The sequence below is a fragment of the Taudactylus pleione genome, unplaced genomic scaffold, assembly GCF_031769625.1.
Source record: "Taudactylus pleione unplaced genomic scaffold, aTauple2 ptg000556l, whole genome shotgun sequence".
Lineage (NCBI taxonomy): Eukaryota > Metazoa > Chordata > Amphibia > Anura > Myobatrachidae > Taudactylus > Taudactylus pleione.
The window spans coordinates 532704-557316 of NW_028284958.1; the positions used below are offsets into that span (position 1 = coordinate 532704).

The window sequence follows — 24613 nt, forward strand, 5'->3', positions numbered from 1 at the left end:
CGCAGCCCACTATGTGGATGTGGAAATGATTTCCCCACTAGGAGTGCTCTACAAGTTGTGCATCCCAGGCACCGGAAACACCCTTTATTTGTAGTTAGCCAGTTAGCCCTACTGGAAGTTGTCGGTTCCAAATGCATCCAGTACAGTAGATCCTTAAGATTAGGACCCCGATGGATACTTAGTAGGGGTGTGGTCATCCCCACATTCCCCATGTTGAAATCAGTGCCAACAAGTGGCCAATGTCTCCTGATCGAGCGTTGTACTGCTCGTAATCTAGTGTCGCATCTGACACCCACGATCATCCTGTCATTCTTTTCCATCCCTCTAGTGGGCACTTCACCACTGAAGATCTTTCTTGCCCTGGTGAGGCAATTTTCGACAACATGGCCTTTATATCCTCTCATCAGGAATCTCTGTTTGGTTTTCTCCAATTGGAGTTCAGCCAGATCGCATTCAGAATTGTTCCTTAGAACACGAAGGAACTGAGAAGTTGGTAATTTGTTTTTAAGGTCATCAGGATGGTGGCTCGTCGGTATCAATAGTCTGTTTCTATCGGTCGGTTTACGAAACAGGGTGTGTGCCAACCGTTTGTTTTTCTTAAAAAAATTCATCTGATCCTGATCAACAGATGCTGTGAAACGTATTGGGCTATTCAAACCATTAAGAGTCTCAACCATCTTGAGAAAAGAGTCCTTATCACCACGCCAGATGACAAAAATGTCAATAAAGCGTTTAAAGACTATCTTGTCTCCATAATGCGGTAGAATAAATTTGTTTTCATACCGATCCATGTAGATGTTTGCTAGGAGGGGGCCAAACTGGACCCCAGAGCCGTCCCCGACAGTTGCATAAAAAATTCATCAGCATAAAGAAAGTGATTATTCTCAAGTACCATCTGCAGTAAAGAAATCAAGAATTCAACAGGAGGACCAGAGTACTGTCCCTGAGTCAGGGTTATCCATTGAAGAGCACCCCTGGGATGACAATTAAAGGACAGTGCATAAGCCTACATTTGTATATATATATATATATATATATATACACACACACAAGAAAATCCCCAGAACATCCTAAATTTGCCCCTGGCTTGCAGGGATGGAGCAGTAGGCTCCATGTGGCTTAGGAGGAGGAGGGGGGTAGACTCCGTGTGGATTGTGGGGCCCCCCGCAATTTAGTTGCCTTAATCCGGCCCCGGGTAGTAGTAGTAGAAGTAGTATTAGTTGATCGTAGTTCAAGTCATCTCAGCAGGGCATGATGTATGGTTGTGTACAATCGCACAGAACTTAGAACCTAATGCAAAGATGCATGCAAACCCGTTGGTTGCACAATAGATTGTTTGATATAATGATTTAATAGGGTTAGGCTGCAGAGGGGGAGGTTAGGTTTGGGCTGCAGGGAGGGAGGGTTAGGTTTAGGCACTGGTGAGGGAGAGTTAGGGTTAGGGGTTAGGTTAGGCTTACTCACCTGGGTGCGTCGGCATTCTAACTTGGTCGGGATGCCAGCATCGGCATTCTGACTGCTGAGATCCCGAGCGCTGGCATCCTGTACCCCACCCGTTAATTGCACAGATATACTACTGTTACTTTACCACTGAAAATACCTTGAAATAACATGGAAAAATGCTAACTGGCCAACCAGCTCAACTGGGCACCTGCCATTCCTGGGAAGACAGAAGGTTCTACTGTTGGGTACCCTTGGGTTGAGGTTGAACTATAAATTTGGCCAAAAAAAAATTCTGCAACTTATCACAGCCCGAATATAATGGAAAAATACTTATTTTAATCAGAGTTAAGATTTATACAAAATAAAGGCTATTTCCAGGCAGATATGCTCTTACTGCTTACAGTATATTATAACATTTGTCAAGTATAGGTTCCAGAAAACCTTTGAACTGTATGAATCACTTATCTACATGTCCAACAATGAAAATTAGGGCCCTGGTGCCCTGCACCTGGACGGGAAACCCTGATTAGTAATCTTTCCCAAATTCTTTCTCCCATCAGGAAACTTATCTCTGAAATCATATGGGAATATATTGCCAACAAAAGTTTATTTTCCTTTGTGTCTCTTAAATGAATACAAACATTATCTTCTCAGCACAGCCACTATTTTTCAGATGTGGAATGACTGTATACAAAGGCCAAACCTATAAATTATTTTTAGATTCTTGTTTTTTTGTCATTTTTGTAGAAGGAATATATTGTGATGATCAGACATATAAACATCATATAGTAAGAGCAGCAGTAATCAGATGTAGGATGATAGTGCCAGGCAGGAAATGTACCCTTGAAGTTAGGAGCAATCTGCAGCTTTTTCCTATATAATGAAACAATGGATTGACACACACATCTGTTTATAAGTAACACTAAAGTTCAAAAATACATAGACTTCCCATAGACTCAGAAGGGCATCATGTCATATACTGACTTTAATCAACAACACAAAATGCTAAGGGGATGGTTTATTAATATTCCGTTTTGCCCTAGTTTAAGTTTTTATGGCTGTATATAAGACGTGTTTTATAGGGGCAATTTAATAACACTCTCTTGCTGGGTAACGTACTCTGATAAGAGCCCATCCTGGTGAATAATAAGAAGTAAAGTGATATATTATGCTATTACTTTACTTCCGAGTTTGGACCTGGCCTGCCTTATTTGAATGCATGGTGCTAGTTACCGGATCCCTCTTTATAAAAGAACATACGATTTTGTATCATATAAGCTACAATGCCATTATCAAGTTGGGCCAAGCTCTGTACAAATAAGCCTTTCAGACCTTGATACATCTGGCATTTTCGCACTCCCCATGCAAATCAATTACAATTGATAAAAGAGTGATCGCAGCCGATATCTCCAATATCGGCTGCAGAACCCTTTTATTACATAACCCCAATATCCTGAAAACTATTCTAATAAATAGGCCCCTTATTGAGATGTTATCCTGGAGCAATCAACTGGCTCAATGGTTCTCAAACTCAGTCCTCAGGGCCCCATACAGTTCATGTACTACAGGCACCTGTGGATCTTTAAATAGAGACAGTTGGTGATACACCTGTGCAGCTGCTGGGTGGTCTGGAAAATGTGAACTTTTCGGGGTCCTAAGGACTAGATTTGAGAAACACTGAACTAGCCAGACACCAAAACACCAATCTCTGTAAATAGTAAATACCATGTATCTTTCCTGGAGCAAGCAGCAGGAGTGATGACAGCAGCCATCGGACAGCAACCATCAGAAAGAAGAATGCAATGGTGGCAACCATCTCCATCCCGACAACAAATGGTGTAAGTATCTCCATTGGATCGGAAAACATTGATGGTTGCCAACCATATTCTATGGCCATGCCTTTAACTTCCTGTCCCATGGGAGAAAGCAGTCTTGTGGAATGGCAAAAGCCCTCCAATCAGGACTGCCCCACTTAAGTTTATGTATAATATACGCTTCATAAAATGCTGCTCGCTGTACTTTCATTTTTAGGCATATCTGCTCGCACATTGAAGCCCCCAAGATAAAGTTGGAGTGCTGAATACCATCAGCCAGAAGTATCATAATGACGCGTCTATAGATAATCCTGTCACGTCAATGTACATTTTTGTGGCACTATTTGTCTCTGACGCAAAAAAAAATCCATCACAGATTTATCAAATTTGGTCTAACGATCTGCAACCTGTAAAGTGTATCCTGATTTCACTGTGAATTCAAAAACTGTGAGGGCTGAGACAGGCTCACACAGAGCGTATCATTTATCAGTCATGTCTAACAATCTGCTAAAACGGGATGTGTCAGTGACAACTAGCAGATGCCACCATTTTGATTTTACCTGTTTATTGTGTCATCTAATCTGGCTTTTCTTTCCAACTACTGAAGTCCCTAATCCTCTTGTTTGAGAACTCCAGAGTCTGATGTATATCTAGTTAATGCCTTGTTTTCATACGAGTGCAGTTTAATTTGCTGCCTTTCTGGAACTTTCTCTAGAATGTACTCAGGGGAGCCGAGAATTATATAGCAATACATTCTTTGGCTCATCAATCATCTCATCATCTGCAGAACATGACTTGTATGAGGGCAAATGTGGCGCCAAGGAGAAAACTCTTGGTTACAGACAAACACAGCTGCTCCAGTCACATTCCAGCATCACGCAAAAACTACGGGATGAATTTGGATAGCATTTTCAATATTGTATAGCTTAATCACCTAGATAGAAACTGAGGCATGTATTATCTCAATGTGACATCAGAGAGGAGCAAAAAGTTAAAACTAGACACTTGACACTTGGTGTGTGCAGTGTGCAGACTCCTAAAGCCAAAAATTACTAGATGTATATAAATATAATTTTTTTGGGACAAATATACTTTTAGGGACTGTTTATGAACTATGGAGACAAGAACATTTTTATCGGAATTTGCACAAACTCCTCAGGTCCAAAATAACTATATGTATATAAAAAAATATATATATATATATATATACAATATATACATATATTGCACACCTTGAATGCAAACAGTTATATATGTATGCATATATAAATACATAGATATATATATTAGATATATATATCTCAAGATCTATTTCGCAGGAACATGCAACTATATATTAAGCACTAACCAGGCAGCTTATCTTGACTCATGAAGTTGCAGTATACATGTCAATCCAGTAGATGGCGCACCAAGACAAATACTACAAGTGGCTTGCTCACGAGTTAGTAGCCCCAAGCATCTTTTTGTGTTAATCCCTGAATGAAAAACTGCAAATATTGTTTACAAAGACATTTTGTGATCAATGTCTACAATTTAAAATATACATCACAATATTAGATACCACTGAGCAATAACAGACATACACGCAGAGCGAAGCTGCAGGCAAACACTAATATTACATACATTTCTAAAATCCCTCATAGCAGTGGGATGTGTATAGACTGAAGGAAGGACACAAGCTCCATTTATTAAGTGCTAATAATAACTACTGACTTTCAATGCTACCTGGCGCATTGGACTGATGGTTCTTCTCTATCTGGCTATACAGGAACCTTATGCAGAATTAGCTGTGAGCTTCCCCGTCTATCACACATCTCCTGCTTTTGTTTGGTTGGAAGGGATTGCCTTAATTCTATAAGCTTGGACATTCAGCACCCTTTATTACAAATCAAATTCATTTGGGGGTTTTCAATTTTATGACTGTTTGGAAGTACTCCATTTAAAGATTAACTTCTCACCCCAAAGGGGCTCGTTTAAAGCTAGCCTGCTGCAATAACATAGGAAGCCCAGTTTCTACACGGTCTCTCACCAGACCCTCATTGTTTGAAATACTATTATTGAATTTACCCATGAAAGGGGATTTTGTACATTTTAACTGTATAGTTTAACTGTATTGTATGCGCATATGTCCCTCTATCAGTCATATATATATATTTTATGATTCATAATATGTAAATATAAATTAATATCCATCCGATTTGCTAGAACCACCGGATCTGTTGAGTGCCGTACCCCATGTAAGTATTATTTTACATAGAATGTTAAGCTTTGGTTAGAGTTGGTTGGAGTTATCCTTTACAGCAGAGATGGGGAACTTCAGGCCTCCGGAAACATTTGGCCTGGCCCTCGGAGCTTTTTTTATGCTAGCCTCATCTGGGTAGCAGTTTGCCTAGAATAGCACCCTGCAGCCAAAATCTATGCAGCAGTGCCGCCTGGGGCGTCCTTAGGACGCTTCAGACAGTCACACCGCTGCCCTTACAGCTCCCCAAAGCAACCTCAGGATGCCCCGGGCATTGCTGTAATCACCGGCGATTGTGGCCCCGCCCTGTGTGATGTCACACGGAGGGGGTATGGCCTGCACCGGGGCCCGCGAATAATGTTATATATAGCAAAATGGCCCTTGGCAGAAAAAAGGTTACCCACCCCTGCTTTACAGGCTCATAGACACTGGGTAATGCAATCAAATCTGACCTTCAGTGCATAATCACACCCGTTTTGGGAGAATAAACCCCCTTTTATGACATGCCGTTTCGAATGCTGAAAACTGGGACTGTTGCAGTTATGAAACATACGTATACTGAGACAATTATTTACAATATCTCCTACAAAACTGTAAAGTTATGCTCTTTTTACTTACATAAGTATGAATAGCTTAAATAAAATATTAAAACAAACATAAATGTTCTTCCTTCAGTGCTACAACCCTGATTGCTGCCTATACAGGCTATAGAAGGTCCTCTCAACCTACTAATATAGCAATTTATACACAAAATAAGAACAAAGGCCTATATATGGTGCTTTCAGTACTATAAACATTGTCAAAATAACGTATAACAATAAAACATACGTTTTTCTTTTTGCATGCAGGTGTGGTGAGATATTTATTTATCATTTGATATACTACACTACATTACTATTTACATTGGAGAATGACTACTGAAGGAAATCTAAACAGCCATATCTTGTTGAAAGTTGGAAAGTAATGACTTTGATATTTTATTATTATATTATTAACATTTTTAGGTAATTTTTGTTGGAGTACTATTAGTGCCACATTTAATATTATTACAAACATATAAATGTAGAAAATACATAACAAGAAAGTATTTTAGAAGACAAAGGGTCCGATTCAGACCCGGACGCTAAGAAGCGTTCGCTCGTAGCTGCCGATTGTTCGCATTGTGCACATGCGTATGCATCGCAGTGCGAGTGCGCAAACCACTACGAAAAATCGGGAAGCATAAGCTCGCCCAGCATAGACAGCCCAGCAGAGTGAGTGACAGGAGAAGCCCTTATGTGGGTGGTAACAGGGGCAGGTCACTAGAAACGGGGGAGTGTAAATGTGAACGCAGGCGTGCCTTACCGAAATAACGCCGTTTCAGAGGCGTGTATATTTAACAGGCAGCATCATAGTACACGTCACATGGTTGTATTCCACACTGAAGGGATCGCAGTGCTTGAGGTAGGGTATGGTCTACCTCGAGCGCTGCGTTTGCTTCCGATGGTACCCGATGTACCGATGGTTGCATACACTTCCTGGAGATGACGTGCTCAAGTGGGCGTCTTAAGACAAGCTGGTGGGCATCTGCATACACAAAGCGATCGCACGCCAAGACATAGTGGGCGTGCTTATGGCTTGCCGTGCGATCGCCTGCCTTGCCGTCACTTAGCCAAATTTGCATACACTGTGAAAGTGCATTCGTATCTAGCAACCGGGTCTGAATCGAGCCCAAACTTTCAATCAATGTAGTGTTGGTCCTAAGGTGATCCTACACAGGACTTTAAAGTTACATTTATTTTTTTTTCATCATGTGCAGAGTGATTTTTTTAGGGTCAGTTAGCAAAACCACAATATGTGGGGTAGACCAATGGGCCTATTTCTACAAAATGAAATGAGTTCCTGTCCAGTTTGTAAATTACCCCTAGAAGTTTACAACTCTCAGGGGTAAATTTACTAAGATCCATGTTTGTCCCCATTTGCATTTTCGAGTGATAATATCGGGAATTTACTATCATTAAAGTTGGGTGATTTCTTCATTTTTTCTGTTTGAAATCGGGTGGTTTAATGCCGCAAATTCAGCCGTTTTGAACAATAGAAATGATATCACCATCGGCTCAAATCGGAAGTACTTTTCACTTTTTTAATAAAAATCGGGAATTTACCATTATTCATTTTGCTAAAGTCGTCCATTTTACACTCAAATCGGGACTCAAAATAAGTTTTAAATGCACCACCTCCTGAGTTTCTGAATGGCAAGTGTGTTCTAAGGGTTAATTTAAAAATAAAATGACATGAGGTTCCCCCCCCAAAAGGCTAATAAGCCCCAGACTTGCCAGCCTGTCCTGGTACCTGAAATTACAGGGAACAAAACAAGTAGGGTTCCACCGTAAATTAGGTACCGGCACCAGGCTCTATTGCCAGTCCTGGTTTTAATTATAGGGAAGAAAAAAGCTGCAGGTTACTAAAGTTCATTCTGCGGTTCCCATCACTAGCAGTCAGGACTGATGCTGCGGCTGGGGGGCTCGGTGAAAGGGCTCCCCTGGCTGTGTTATCAGCCCCCCGCTAGAAAGGGTCCAGTGCTGGTTTTAATTATAGGGGGACCCCTACGCAATTTTTTGCCCCCTATAATTAAAACCAGGACTGGCCCTGCAGCCTGGTGCTGGTACCTAAATTACGGTGGAACCCTACTTGTTTTGTCCCCCCTATTTTTAGGTACGAGGACAGGCTGGCAAGTCCGGGGCTGGTTAGCCTTTTGGGGGGGGACCTCATGTAATTTTTTTAACAAAAAATTAACTCTAAAAATAAAAAAAAACAACAACAAACAGTCTGCACATATTTCACTGATATGTGCAGCCTGCTTGTTCAGGAGAGAAATTCGGCCGGTTAAATCGGGACTTCAAAATGGACAGGATCGACCTAATGCACCATCAATCAAAACGATCCTGTCAAAACTGGGAGCTTGGTAAATTCCCGATTTTTTAAGTGAAAAAACGGCCGTTTTTGATTGATCCTATCCGAGATGAAAAAACAGGACAAATTCGGGACCAAATCAAATCTTAGTAAATTTACCCCTCAGAGTTTGCCTAGGTCTAAAACTAATAATGATTTGGCTCTATACCACCACCTATTGGCCACAAGTAGTACGCTAGCATTTGTACTTTATTTTATTCTTCACCTAGGAGCAATTGGAGATACCCAGGACCTCATTTACCTCTAAAATCACCTGCTGCTTGAAGTCACTTTATATATTAAGCCCTCATAATGTAGAAACTTACTAATAGCAAGTGAGTTTACCAAGCTCTATTATTATTATTATTATTATTATTATTGATAATAATAATAATAATAATAATAATAAGCTTTATCTATAGGGCCACCACAAGTGGTAAGCAGCACCGTACAGATGGCAAATGACAATTTGCCATACTACAGTACAATAAGCAGTATACAGTTAATAAGTGATACTACAACTCTCAATATAGCTACTAATGCCAGCTGGGCAGGGGAATATTCGTTACAAGCTTAAACTTGTACCCATATGCTTGGGCGCAACTAACAGGTTTAGAGCCACTACAAGGGGTTGGGAAGGAGAGTCCAAGGAGGAGGTAAACAAGTGTAGAAGGTGAGCAAGAGTAGTAGAGGATGAGACAGGAGGAAGGAGGGCCCTGCTCATAGGAGCTTGCATACTAAAGGTTCTACTACAATATTTCTGGCTAGCAGCCCACTGCATGTCCGGTATGCCCCTATGTGAGGGTGGTCTCCAGGCATCTGCCTTATGCTATATCCATCCCTGGGAAGAAGCCAGGCTTGCCCAGTCTGACTCCAGATGGCATGCTCTGCTCTGCCTGCCAGCCCCTCAGGGGCCTGATGCTGCCAGAGGTGCTTGGGACATTAACTTGCATGTGAGGTGTCATCCCCAGACACTGGTGTAGCACACAAGTTCCCTGGTACCTCGTGAGTGTTGGCAATACTCCTAAGGCCATAATTGCTGCCCCGACAGCTGGCCTCACAGCCCCTGCAAAGAGAACCTGGCATGCCACCTGCTGCAGCTGGTGTGGCAGCCGCATAGAAGGGTCATGGCGGACCCACAGGAAGGAAGGCAGACAGTGAGGCTCATGTACCAGCTAAAATGGGGATTTACAATGATTCTTTATGTGCACAAGTGCATTTACTTGTCAGTATATTGCATTAAAGGAGGGGAGGCTTAGATGGCTCACCTCACTTATACTCCATGTTAATTGTAGAGTTTTGACTATCAGTATTCTTTAGGGGTCTATTTACTAAGCCTTGGATGGAGATAAAGTGGACAGAGATAAAGTACCAGTCAACCCGTTCCTAACTGTCATTTTTAAAACACAGTCTGCGACATAGCAGACATGGCCGATTGGCTGGTACTTTATCTCAGTTCACTTTATCTCCACCCAAGACTTAGTAAATAGACCCCTTAGTGCTTACAGTGTGCACTTGCATATTCTTTATCCTGCACAATCTATTGCATTTCAAGGTGTGCTTCCACTTCACAACATTGGAAACAACCCCCATAAAATCAGTCTGCACCTACATTTGTGGGAAGGCGGATACTCTGGGAAATGCACAAGCAGGAAACAATAAAAATGTCTCCTCAAAGTCCAACAGCTACAATTATAAAATTATATAATTATAAAATGCCCCCATTCCTTAATTTAAACTTAAGGAACTCACTTCCTGTGAGAAAGCCCCCGGCGAAACGCGTGTCAGGCACTGCTCCACGGGTACCTCTGTGCGCACAGAGGACCCTTGCACCACCAGACCTGTGTCCACTGGGACCTCACAACATACAACTATCAGGTACTTTGCTCTTATTTTCACTGCTCTCTCACTAGCTTAGGATCCATGCTAATACCCTGCAATGCATAGCAACGGGGCAAAGCTGTGAACCAGAGCTAGCAGCAGAAGCAGTCCTATGTTTCTTAACTGTGCTATTGCATAGGGACTCTCATCTCCAGTCTGATATTTTCATAAGACTGGAGAAAGCAGATCCCAGTGTATCTAAATGCACGGATACTGCTTTTCACTCTGTACCAGATACATTACTATAGCAATACTTACCTGAAAAATCTCCCAGTCAAATGAGGGACGCCTCACCCAATAAATCAATTTGGGACAACAGGTCTGGTTTAAGGTGCTAATTTTTAAATTGTGTGTTTTTTTCACCTATATATTTTTCTATCTGTACTTATATGGTCGCCGATATATGCTCCTTCGCATATACAAATCACCTACTAACATGTTTTCCCTTTTTTTAAAAGGGTACTGTTTCTCTTATTGATATATGCTTCCTAGCATATATAATCACTTATTAACACATTGTCTGTTTTTTCAAGGACTATTGTTTCTCAGCATACCAGTGAGATATCAAGTTTATGTCCCTTATATAATAGAGGACGTGTACATCAAACATTGACAGATTTTACTTATCAGACCTAGTCCAGATTTATCAATCGCTGTATTCTCTATTTATCAACATTTTTCTTTGGACAGAAATCATATCCCACTGTCAACTTATTATATTTTATTTCTCTGGTATCTCACTGGAGGATATTTTTGTCCTATGGTTTAAATACAGTTAAATTGTTTATTCAATATCTTTAACATATATAACTTCTACATTAAGTAATTTGTTCTAGGCATTATTTTTTGTTTTGATTTGTCTTATGGTTTTTTTGAGGTGTTTGATTATATTCAATGTGAGATATCAATAATATATACAGAAACTATATTGGGATATATTGAATGCTAACACATCCCTCTATATTTCACAAAATTATATTTTTGTTTATTGAACCTGTATGCTCTTACAATACTGTGATTACACCACATATTTTTTTAAATGAAATACAATAAAGGTTAAATATTTATATAAGAGGTGTGCCCCACAAAAGAGGAGTACTTTTTTCTTCCCCTTTTTTTCTATGGTCAATAGCTCCTAGGGAGCACCCTCTTTCAGAATATTGGCTATACATCAATTGTCTTCTTTGAACAATAATATATCATCTCTCTGTGCGGTGTCTTACCCTCTACTTATTTTCCTTTTTTCCCCATCTTCCCTGACTTTTCCCTTGTCCCCTAACCCAACACAACACAATATATTCTTTATCCTGCACAGTCTATTGCATTTCAAGGTGTGCTTCCACTTCACAACATTGGAAACAACCCCCATAAAATCAGTCTGCGCCTACATTTGTGGGAAGGCGGATACTCTGGGAAATGCACAAGCAGGAAACAATAAAAATGTCTCCTCAAAGTCCAACAGCTACAATTATAAAATTATATAATTATAAAATGCCCCCATTCCTTAATTTAAACTTTAGGTTCTTCTCCTAAGTACTGATTGGGAAACAGTCGGGAAGCCGATGGACGGAATCCCGACCGCCGGCTTCCCGACTGTATAATCCCGGCAAGGGTTAAATGGCGCCTGTCATTTTCCCTACACCGGGCTTACTAATCGAAGGTAAGCCGGGAGCGGACAGCCGCGAGGGGGGGGGGGAGGGTTAGGTTTAGGGTTCCCGGGGGAACTTAGGGTTAGGCAGCCCCCTGGGTTAGGGTAGGGGAAGGGGGGTTAGGTTTAGGCACTCAGAGGGGGGATTAGGGTTAGGCACTTAGGGGGTAGGTTAGGGTTAAGCACCCCTAAGGGAGGGTTAGGGGTTAGAATAGGGGTTAGAATAGGTTAGTAAGTACTTACCTGGGGATGATTGGGATTTTCATCCTTGTCAGCCATGAGGCCAGTAGTAATTCATACTGAATCCGTACTGCTCAGTTGAGACCCATTTACACTTTAAATAAATCACGAGAAAGAGGAGACGTCAGCAAACGTTATCACAATTATCTCATCCCACAACATATTTTTTTTTGATACAAAAGTACTCAACCCTCTCCCTTAACCTACCCAACTCCCCATATTGGCCAGTGCAAACTTTTGTCGTCTTAGTCTGCAAATCCATGCACTTCTCTGTAACATGAGTCGCATTTGACATCACATTACAGGACTGTGAGACTGTACTTTTGCACCATTGTAAATATCTCTTAGAGATAACATTATTTACTAGTTTGGCCAAGAGAGTTTCTACGGCAAAGTAACGAGGGAGGCCTGGTATTATAATATATTTGGCTTTAAACAAATTATTATAATAGACCAGCCAATCAGAATTGTGGAATTTCCAGGCCAATGTTCCACATACGAGTCTCTAGATCAGATTTATAGTCTGTAATAATAACAGATAACATGAAACTGAATAAGTTAATAATACTGAAGGGACTATAATATACATTGCTAATGATCTTTGTTTGAATTGCTCATTACTGCATTACGGGACAACGAACAAAACACATGCCTCTATGTATTCTAGTCAGTCCAAAGAAAACACAATCCTGCTGCAGATTGAATAACCTGTGGCAGTGAGAAGTTTCCAGCTTGCACTGAGATCCAGTGCCATATGGCAGCCTGGACATTCATTTTCTGAGAGTTTCCTGAGCGAAGATGTGTAATTCATCTGTGTTGTTATTGGCCCATGGAAAGAAAACTATCTCTTGGCATAGACACTTGAATGACTCCAGAAAGACATAAAGAGTTAGCGTAACACAACATCAGCGTGAAATGAGGGAGTTTGCTTCCAATGATTGGAGTTCAAAACCAGACAGAACCTCAAATAGGATAGTCTGGTTTTCATTGGTGGTGCTAATGCAGTTACATACATTATATTTTAATATATTGAAATGGCAAAACCTTATAACTTGCCTAAAGTAGGATGATGAGAAGCCCACATTTTATTGAGCTGGCCCAAATTATTATTCTCTTTGTATTAAACAATGTGTAGTGCCGCTATCAGGTCTATTTACTAAAGAGAGAAAAGCCCTATTTGTGGCGAATACAAGTGTTATGCTCCCTATCTATAAAGGGTTAAGGCTGTGATATTGCTGTTGGCAAACTGAAACAGTGTCTTCTGTATATAGGATAAAAAGGAGGCGTCCAATAGGTCAGTCATTTATGTAACCAATGGAACATAATAAAAGCGCAATAATTGTGCATACTATTACTTTTGTAAGTTGTAAAACTCCTGTGTGTTCCTCTGCTGGATCTTACAGTAGTCCTGGGCTGTGTCTCTTGCCTGTAATGGCAGGTGACGAAGGCATGCATTCAGTGAGAATACATTTCCCAGCAAGTGATTAAATAGAGTTAAATAGAGTAAGGAGCAGCTGGACTTGGGGAATGTCTAGCCCTGAAAAATGACAGAGTACAGGACAATTTGTATGAAGACAAAACAAAGAAAAGGAAGAAATTGCCTTGGGTGATACCCTCAAAAGAAACATTTTCGTCTTCAAAGCAGTGTTGTTAGCAAACGTAATATTCATTTGATAAAAATACAGGCTGCAAATGCATATATAGAATGAAGACTGTGCTGCAAGATGAAGTGAAAAGTGGATTGACGAAACTGCCAAATAACACTCTCAGCATCAGTCAGTTAAGCCAGGTGCACACTATACGATGTGTATACCCAGCCGACGGCAGACGCGATGGACGACATATCGCATGGTCCGTATACACCACACGATTTGGTGAATGATCGCACGATATGTCAGTCCCCTGCCGCATCTAAATGCATGGGGCCTTCAGTCACATCTTCAGATTGAGCAGCTTGTATGGCAGATCTGAAGATGCGACAGACAACGCCGCGGGAGCGCGCATAGTGCGTACACACTGGACAATTTGAACGATTTTTCATTCTGATCCGTCAGAAAACGACAAATCGTTTACAAAATCTTCTAGTGTGTACCCAGCTTTAGATTTCGGTGCCCAAACAGTAACATGACTACAGTTCCTTTTACCACGATGTAAAAATATAAGCCAGCAACTGCCTCACTAATAACTTCCTCCGCATACTCAAACTAAATATTCATAATTCATTCCCACAATGTTTGCTATAAGCTTGGAGGTTACACTACAGCTACAATAGTTTTCATTGACTGCAGACACACAAAATGATCCAAAAAATGTGCTTGAATGACCTGTACACACATAAAAGGCTCTATATGTGATAACTATGATATAGCGTGCATGCTGGATTATGATCACTCAGTTTTCCAAAATTTAGACGTTGATATTCCTGAACAATCTTTTTTATTTACAGTAGATCTTTCGATTAAGATCTTTCATGTTCCTCATAATGATTGTAGGATCTCACAGAATATGATTGCATTTTGAAAATATATTTGATGCGTTTGTGTCACTTTTAGCACTGTCTCAGCGTCAGTCGGACACAATTCTGGACTACACCAACTGTCATTGTCTAAAATAAACAGAGCAGGGTGAATGGACTGTATTCAAGGTTTAGTTTACAGATAATCAAATCGTCAGAAGCAGTGAAACTAAAGTGGTGAATTAACAACATAGCAAACAACACGCAAGTTTATTAAAAGAAAAATAGACAAGTGTGTTAGAAAAGGAATCAGTATGTATGACTGCCGGCCGCATGGCAGTTCAAATCCTGACGTCGGAAGACCGGCAGCAGTGAGGATCCTGACGGGATTTAGGTAAGTAAAACTAACCCTGTCCCCCCCCTAACCCACCCTTAGGGGTGCCTAACCCTAACCTCCCCCCCCTAGTGCCTAACCCTAACCCCCCCTAAGTGCCTAAACCTAACCCCCCCGCTACCTAAACCTATGTCTCCCAGGGGAGTGCTTAACCCTAACCTCCTCCCGGGGGTGCCTAACCCTAACCCCCCCTTCCCCTAGCCTAACCCTAACCCACCCTGGGGGGTGCCTTACCCTAAGTCGCCCCCCCTGGAGCCCCTAACCTAACCCCCCCGTGCGGCTGTCCACACCCACCACTCGGCTTACCTTCGTTTGGTATGCCAGGCGTAGGGATAATGATATGCGTCGGGATTTCGACACCTATCATTAGACCCCTGCCGGGATTAGACAGTCGGGAAGCAGGCGGTCAGCATTTCGACCGTCGGCTCCCTGACTGCATGCAGTTAGAAAAGAAGAACTCTAATAACTGAAGGTAGAGACTCAGCAATTCTAATAATAATACATACAAGTGTGTAAATAGACCAGAGGCTAAATTTGCTAAGTGGTGGTTTTGAAATCTCAGGAAGTTTATCAGCGGAAATGCATCTCGCATATTTACTAAGCTCAAACCCACAGCAAAACCGCAGAACAGCTGCATCACTTGGGGGTTGCGGGCTGTAGCTCATGCACAGGTCACCAGGAAAATGGATGCTGCAGCCATTTTCCCTGTACTGCGCATGCGCAAAACGATGGGAAGATGGCCGGGGCAGCCATTTTCCAGGCGTTTTTACAGCGCTGACACTGGCGCCGATGTGGGACTCCGGAGAGGTAAGTATAATATGGGTCCAGGGTGTGCACCGCACACCCTGCACCCATTATAAATACACCCCTGCTGGCACACTAGAGGACACTCTCCATAGAAATAAATGGGGCTACACTGCCTGATCAGAGACTGAGTGTGACAGTTCCCATGCTGGTACAAATGCCTCTGTATTAAAGCAAATGTTCAGGCTGCCACTACAACTTATTTACAGGAAATAATGATATACTGGTTCGTATATCATCCAACTCTTACTAGTACGCAACATTCAAACAATTTACATAGAGAATTGTGGTTCTGCAAAAGTTTTTGAGTAGATTAAATTAATGTAGTTGCCCACATACAGGCCACACATGGTATGCTAGATTGCAGAGATCTATTTGTGCAATGCTTAGGGTAAACCACTGGCTGATGTGGACGCAAGCAATGCAGTCAACCAATCACCGATAACACTTAAAGATAGCAATCCAAGGCTGTTCACATTTTTAAGCATGACAGATACAATATAACCAGTTGAGGTAGTCAATATGGCCACATTAACAGACCAATATCATTACATTTTCATACAAAATGCCCATAACTGGATAATGTTTGTTCTACTGTATATCTGGCAACACTTAGGTACCTAAATACCATAATCCACATTTAAAATGTTTCTACCTAAATTCTGCTGCGGTTTCTCCATGTTAAATGCTGGGGATCCTTAATATTTCTGAGTACCCAGGCCGGATTGAGGGCCAAATGGGCCTGGAGCTGAAAATGATCAAGGGCCTATTATGAAAAGCAGAGGAGGTGTGACCAGTGCTGTGTGGGTGTGACCAGTGCTGTGTGGGTGTGACCAGTGCTGTGTGGGTGTGGCCAGTGCCATCTGGGAGTGTACACACCTTACACTGTCATCCCCAATGTCTCCCTAGATATGTAAAAGAAAAAAAAAGCTTCATTTTGTGAGGTAACTAGAAATATAATTTTACTACTTATGATTTATGGCTGATCTTGTGGACAGCAGATGGCCAGTCAACATCATGCTGTCATGATGATGGGCCTATTTTTATGTGGAGGCCTGGAGCTGTAGCTCCATCCGCCCCATTGTTAATCTGGCCCTGTGAGTACCCCATAAAACAGCTGTTCTCAGGGCATATCCCACAAATACTCTTTACTTAACATGCTCCTATATTCAATATTTCTCAAGGCCTGTGTTGTGCAAGAATATTGCTCACTGTCAGTTGTAGGAATAAGTACCTAATTAGTTCCAATTGTCTTTTACTAAGTTCAGATACAGATGCACAAAACCTCATCGCTAGCAGCAATGTACTAACCAGAATTCTGCTAGATATCTCTAGGTTATTCATAGAACAGACCGATCACTGACTGTAAAGAACAGTTATTGTGTGTTCAGTTATCGCTGGGATTCCAACCAGGACCTTATCATTCTGTCTAATGATGCTGCAGGAATGTAGTCCTGGAAGGCTTATCCTGAAGTGAAAAGGAACAGCCTTAGCCAATAGATTTTCCCAGGGCAAAGTGTTGTCTGTCTGCTGTATTGTCTCCCACTATTGCCATTGTATAGCCTGCCTTTTTTTCTATTAGCTCCTTTTATTGCTCTGTTTATTTCCCCCTTGGATTGTCTGATTACCCATCACATCCTAGGCTCTCTGATTTAACCCATGGTTTCACTTGTATGTCATTGTGGCTACTACAGCTTTTGTCCTTGATTCTCTGATTATTTTATTTACTTGCTAAATAACACTTACATAGCGCATCATACTCCTCAGTGCTTTACAGTTATGAACAAACACAGCAACAAAACAAGAATGAATATCAACAGACAATATTTATTACCAGTTACTGCACATTCCACAGTGCTTCACAGAGAACATTTCAGTCATTCACATCAGTCCCTGCCCCAGTGGAGCTTACAATCTATATTCCCTACCATGTGGACACACGTACACACTAGGGTTATTTTATTTGTTTTGTCAGAAGCCAGTTCATCTACCGGTATGTTTTTGGAGTGTGGGAAGAAGCCCGAATGCCTGGAGGAAATCCTCCCAACATAGGGAGAACATGCAAACTCCACACATATAGAGCCTTGGTCAGGAATTTAATTTAATTACTGCAGTGGGTGGAAATCTCTCACCTGGAGATTTTAGGAGCTTGGGCTTGATTGGCGCCTGGAATAAGCTTCAAAATAAATTTTATGGGTTGGGACTATTGTGACAGGTTTTGAATCAGTAAATGATACAATTTAAATGCATCAGATAAGTTAATAACAATATATTGCAGGTCATCTAATTTGGGGAGTGGTTGGAGGATAGGAATTACAAAAAGTTGAGCAGATATGCAAATATTTCTGAGACGTTGAAAAACCACATCTGCATTTGCATTTTTAATGCATATAGGACGTGATATTCTTGTCTAAATTCCCAAAGTGAAAATGTAACTTTTCATACGAATTTAGCTATATATTATGCTGCTAGGACATAGACTCCAATAAGCTTCTGTCCTGTCAAAGAGCTGGAAGCAGAGTCTCTACTTCTGGGTTCTGATCCAGCTCACGCACTGCTCATGCATCAGTGGGGACAGACACGTACTACTCATGCATGGCCGTCAGCCTGCACATGTATCAGTGGGGACAGACACGTACTGCTCATGCATGGCCGTCAGCCGGCACATGCATCAGTGGGGACAGACACGTACTACTCATGCATGGCCGTCAGCCTGCACATGTATCAGTGGGGACAGACACGTACTGCTCATGCATGGCCGTCAGCCGGCACATGCATCAGTGGGGACAGACACGTACTGCTCATGCATGGCCGTCAGCCTGCACATGTATCAGTGGGGACAGACACGTACTGCTCATGCATGGCCGGCAGCCGGCACATGCATCAGTGGGGACAGACACGTACTGCTCATGCATGGCCGTCAGCCTGCACATGCATCAGTGGGGACAGACGAAGAGGGATCTACGGCCAAGATCCGGATGCTTCTCAGTGCTTATTATTCTGGAGATTGGTAGTCAGAATGTTTAGCCTCCCCCATAACTGTTGTGGTCCCTCCTTGTTATCTCCTAGGGAATTGGATACTTATATTTTGTGGAAAACAGCTGCTTTGGGGGATTGGGTACAATTTAACTTTAATAAATATGCCCCAGAGTCAGTAATACATCACGTTGCATGATTTATTTAAAACGCTCCTTAATCACAATGCAATGCGAGCATTAAAAGCCATTTCACCAGGAAGCATCTGCAACATATAACTCTCAGTGCACATTGCCATGATAAGAAATGACAAAGCCCAAAGATCACGCACAATCCATATAGACAGATGCATGGACTATATTCTATAACTCTGTAAATGTTTAGCTGTTCTAGTGGGAAGGATGGAAACGTGCAGTGGATGGAGTGTAGAATTACACACACAGAGGATGGTGCAATGTGTGCGTCCCCATAGCTGGATCACACCCAGTCCCCACCTACCCACTCAGAACACGGTGTATGGCTATGCTGAGCTCTGTGTGATTGTAAGGGGCTGTATCCTGAGGCTTGGCTTACTCTTACGTCCTGTGCTTCCCCTCTGCCAGTGCTCACTCATTAAGACTAGAGCCCAAACATTTTACTACATAGCTGCAGAGCCAGTCCTAGGATACGGTGCCCAGGACACAATACAAAGGATTATCCACAGCAGGTCTCTATATAATTGTAAGTATATGATGATTCCCTGCCTGAGAAGAATCCCATCCGACCTGGTTTTCTCCACTACTTTTCAGATCACCCATCTCTCTTTATTAAATCTAGATTTTTATTTTATTATGTTCCATAGCTGTGTATATGGGTTACTTCTGGAGCAGTAAATGACTGTCTGATATAACACAGCTTTTATAAACTGCCATGTGATAATAATAATAATAATAATAATAATAATAATAATAATAATAACAACGCTACTACTAATAATAATAATGTGAAATGGCAGTACACAATAATTCAAATGTTCAGGAAAAGGTTATAGACCTTGTTCTTGTATTCCAATTAAACCCTTTCTTAATGTAATAATATAAATATTAGTTTTAAAATAGTTATATTGCGCTGAGTATATGTGGATTTAGTGACACATTGTGACTTGGTTTTAAAGTCTGGAGTGTTTATTTAAAAGTTGTCTATGAACAAAATATATATTGTCTGCCGTAAAATGCTGTATGTATTTAACATAGGATCATGGTTGTGTATTGTTAATTTGTTATTGTTGTTAATTTTCATACTAGAGATTGCATCCACTAGTTTCTGCATTCATTACATCTGATTTCCCTCTCTGCACTTTCACATTCTGAATTGTTTCCTGAGTAAATTTCATGTACTATTCTAAACAGATGTCACTTTGGTTGTCCAAGAGATTAGAGGGCTTTGAATGTGTCACCCTCTGCTGGTGCGACTCTGTAGGCTGTTTCATCCTGACCTGTCTTGGAATATCCGAATGTCAGCATTAATATCCCTATAAATATATGGCATGGATGACAAATTGGCTCCTTTTCAAAGTGTGATCATATTCTCTTTCTGCTTTTACAACTTATTTTCCCACTACATTAACTTGGAGTCACTTATGTGGATTTGATTACCTAACTAGTTCAGCCTAGGTTATGGCACTTAGAAAATAAGGGGTCTATTTACTAAGCCTTTGATGGAGAACAGAGATAAAGTACTAGCCAATCTGCTCCTAACTGCCATGTCCCAGGCTGTGTTTGAAAAATGACAGGAGCTGGTTGGCTGGTACTTTGGGGTCTATGATGGAGATAAAGTGGTTGGAGACAAAGTACCAGCCAACCAGCTCCTAACTGTTATTTTTCAAACACAGCCTGTGACATGGCAGTTAGGAGCTGATTGGTTGGTACTTTATTTACGTTCACTTTATCTGCATCCAAGGCTTATTAAATAGACCCCTTTATCTCCTGTCACTTTTTCTCCATCCAAGGCTTAGTAAATAGACCCTTAAGTGAGGAAAACAGAGAACATTTTATCACATTGTGAAAAGGAGTCGGTTTATCAAATGTATACAGTAATATTTATCATGTGACCCTTACTCATGTATATAATAAGCAACAGGAGCAGATGTGTCCTATGTGTGGTGGCAACTAGAACTTTCAAATGTTCAGTCCCCTTAATATGGATGCCTTATAAAAACAACAATACGGTTTCTAACCAACTCCAAGCATTTGTTTTGTTAATGAAAAGTAATCTTGTGACCTGTAATTCCAGAAAACTCAGCCATGTTCACTATTACATTGTAACAGCAAATACCAATATCAGGAGAGCAACAGATGATTGTTTGGTGACTCTGTTGTTACCTTGTTATTATAAAGCCATGCATTGTTTGTCACTGAAATCGTTGTGAATATTTTAATATGTTTTATGAATTATACAAATATTAACGTAAAAAAAAATGGGCTTTGTTCTAAGGAAGCTCTAGCGTCAAAGAATCACAGTGATTGACTGGGAAGAGTTAATTTCTTCTGCTTAATATCCAGATAGTAAGACATGTGCAGTGCAGCTTTACATTATAGATAGATAGAACCCTGGTTTTTGGGCACATCATGCAAGTGATAATAGGATACACATGACAGAATTCCATATCCTTATTGCAGGCTCTACCGGAATGATGGGTAATTATATGGGAGGCATCTCTGACCTTGATGTGTCAGTCACACACCCCCTCCCATACACACTTAAAATTCCATGGGAAATAGTTCTTTTCTTCTGGTTATACATTGCCCTGCTTTATCTTGCTCCATTTCCTCTCTGTGTGCATAGGTCAACATGCCACTATAGATTATCCAGCCTTACCCATGATGTAGTGTACTATGAGTCTGCTGAGAAAGGTGTGTATATTAGACTAATGGGTCCTAGTGTTGACTTGGGAAGTTGTCCTATAAGCATGCATTCTAAAATTGGATATAGGTGTGTTGTACTGCACATATTTACCCCATAGGGCTGGCTACTCACAGGAGTGTACAGTACTTTCCACTGTGTACGAAGCTCACAATTAATCTGATAACACATAAGACACCTGCAACAGGCTGTATAAATAGTGCTGCCCTTTCTATGTAATCAGTACACTGTGCAAAATACATTTTGTATATGTAGATCATTTCTGTACACTAGATGTTATGGGATTGTGATCTCTGTGTCATTGTCAAAAAAATTGTTGGCTACAATGTGTAGTCTAAGAACATTTAATATGCATACTGTTACAGTTAGGAACAGCAACTATATGTTACCCTGGAGGGGGACGATAAACGTGCCCTTTCATTTGTACAGCTGTTGTGGTTTCTGCACAGATCATTAGTGTGGGTGGAGGGTATATGAAACCTAGTAGTATACTGATTTTTGGCTCACCTCATTTCCTATAGTGATCATTAGATTGATGTAGCCTTATGGTATTTCCCTTATATTTGGCAGAAAGAGACTGCTGTCAGAAGTCACATCTGTGCACAAGTTAAAAAAAAATCAACTCTGCAGCTGAACTACTATTAATTACTAGCACAAACATTCTATAACCCATGGCAACCCGGCAGACATTGCTTTTCATTAAACTCCACCAAATTGATTAAAGTAAATATGTGATTGATTGTTAAGAGCTTCATTCCTTGTTAATATAAAGGTGTATTGTTCTAAAGCAGGCACAAGTCTTAAATCCCCAGAATGAAATGAATTAGATGATTCCATGCCAGATTTATGATCTAGTTGAGCCCATGTTTGGTAGGGGCATGTCCATGTTCCATTTCATATGAACAAAATCTCTCTGCATTAGCCCCTAGGGTAGGTTGGGACGATAGCCAGCTGTCTTCATTGTGTATTATAGCTTCAATTTCCTACTTACTGTCAATGCAGGCATTAGCGTTCATTTTCTGAACATACACTGAACTTTGTGACAACATTTTTCCATGTTGTCAGATTCATTTTCAATGCGCTTTGTCTTCTAGTGGAACCACTGCTAAGTTGGGATGTTAAAGTTAATGGGGCACAGTGTTGTGTGTACATAAGTCAGTGTCAGTGCATTGGAACAGATGTACTCTCTACGTCTGTAAATGGCTCCTTGGAGGATATGATTGCTGTCTGCTTCTTTTCAGGAATGTAATATACATGCAGGATGAGAACATGCAGGATAAAGGGGGTTACACCCTTCCAGGTTATAAACTTTTCTAGTAAAAAAACCCCCAAACAATATACAGATATGATTTTTTAGTGAAATGTAGTAGAAATGACTTCATAGCCGTTAACTTAGTTGAACTCAGCGAGCATGTGTTAAGACAGGGGTCCTGGAGGGCTATTAACAGGATATTCATGTCTAAACACAGGTGTATCAATTAGCAGCTGAGGAATTTTGATTGACAGTCTGGGGCTGAGCAGAGAGAAAAAATAATAGGCCTGTTATCGCCCCTGGGAACTAGTAACATTCAGTGTATCACAGGGTTTCTGGTGGATATTGTAATTGTCATCCTAATATAGCACTGAACTGTTGCAGAACTCTGCTTTGCAAATATTCTATAGTACCTGTACTCCTGCCCAGCCGAATTAAGGATTTCATTATGTGTGCCTCAGCAGATTATTTAATATTTTTTCCTTTTAGCCTCACAGTCTTACTTCCAAGGAGTACTGCTACTGGGCTAATATTTAGGGCAGTAATGGCTTAATTCAGCTGGGATCTCCAGCCTTTAGATTGTAAGCTCTCAAAGCAGGACCCTCTTCCCTCATGTGCTTTTCCTCACGTAAGTTCATCATCACCTTCCTACAGCCAACAACAGCACCAATCTTTTGGGTTTGGTCACCATGCTGCTCATTTGGCTATTATGGCTGCTGCTGCAGAAATGTTTATAAACCTTGTCCATGTTCTGCAATTGTTCTGTTCATACTCAGGGCTGGCAACAGAAATCTCGGGGCTCGGTACACTGATATCTCTGGGGGCCCCACCTTCTTACCATCACCCCTGATCCCGCACATCCCTCCCCTGCATGTGTGATTTGTGAAGCATGATAATGTTAACTGAAAGATATGCCAGCCTTTAAATAAAGTAAATATACGCTATGACTTACCACACTGTCTCTCTGTCACTGATGATACAGGCTGTAGTTCTTGTCTGCCATCTCTTGCAAGGTCTTCTTGATGAAGTGCTGTGGATGCCCCAGGGGTAGGAGGGATGGTGTCTGCGGCCAGCCATCCTCAGTTCTCAGCCCCTCATCACCTTCCTCAATTCAGCCTGTCATCACCAGCCTCATTAAAGAAGCCCTCCCATCACCTTTCTCCATCCCCAATCACCTTGCTATGCCCCCAGCCCCCATCACCTTCCTCTGCCCCATCACCTTCCTCCATCCCCAGCCCTCTACATCTTTTTCTGGCCTCCATCCCCCGCCCCCATCACCTTCCTCCATCCCCAACCCCCTTAATTTTCCTCTGGCCTCTTTACCTTCCTCCGTCCCCAGGCACCATCACCTTCCTCTGCATCCAGCCCCTTCACCTTCTGCCATCAACCCCCATCACCTTTCTTTTCCCCCTTCATCTTCCTCTGCCCCCTTCACCTTCCTCCATCCCCAGGCACCATCACCTTCCTTTGCATCCAGCCCCTGTCACCTCCTGCCTCCAGCCCCTATCACCTTCCTCTGCCCCTTCACCTTCTACCGTCCCCAGACCCCGTTACCTTCCTTTGCCCCCAGCCCTTATTCCTTATCCTCTATCTCCTAACGGCAGCCTCAACTACTGACAACCGCGACAGTGCAGC

General features: G+C 41.5%; 1 protein-coding gene across 1 annotated transcript in view; it reads left to right on the top strand.

Moving 5' to 3' along the window:
- Positions 1 to 19387: 19387 nt before the first annotated feature.
- Positions 19388 to 24613, top strand: part of HAPLN3 (hyaluronan and proteoglycan link protein 3) — a 52411-nt gene continuing 47185 nt past the window's right edge. Inside the window, exon 1 of the mRNA XM_088452655.1 lies at positions 19388 to 19545. The gene's annotated coding sequence lies outside the window, so the exon portion shown is untranslated. The remainder of the gene's footprint in view (positions 19546 to 24613) is intronic.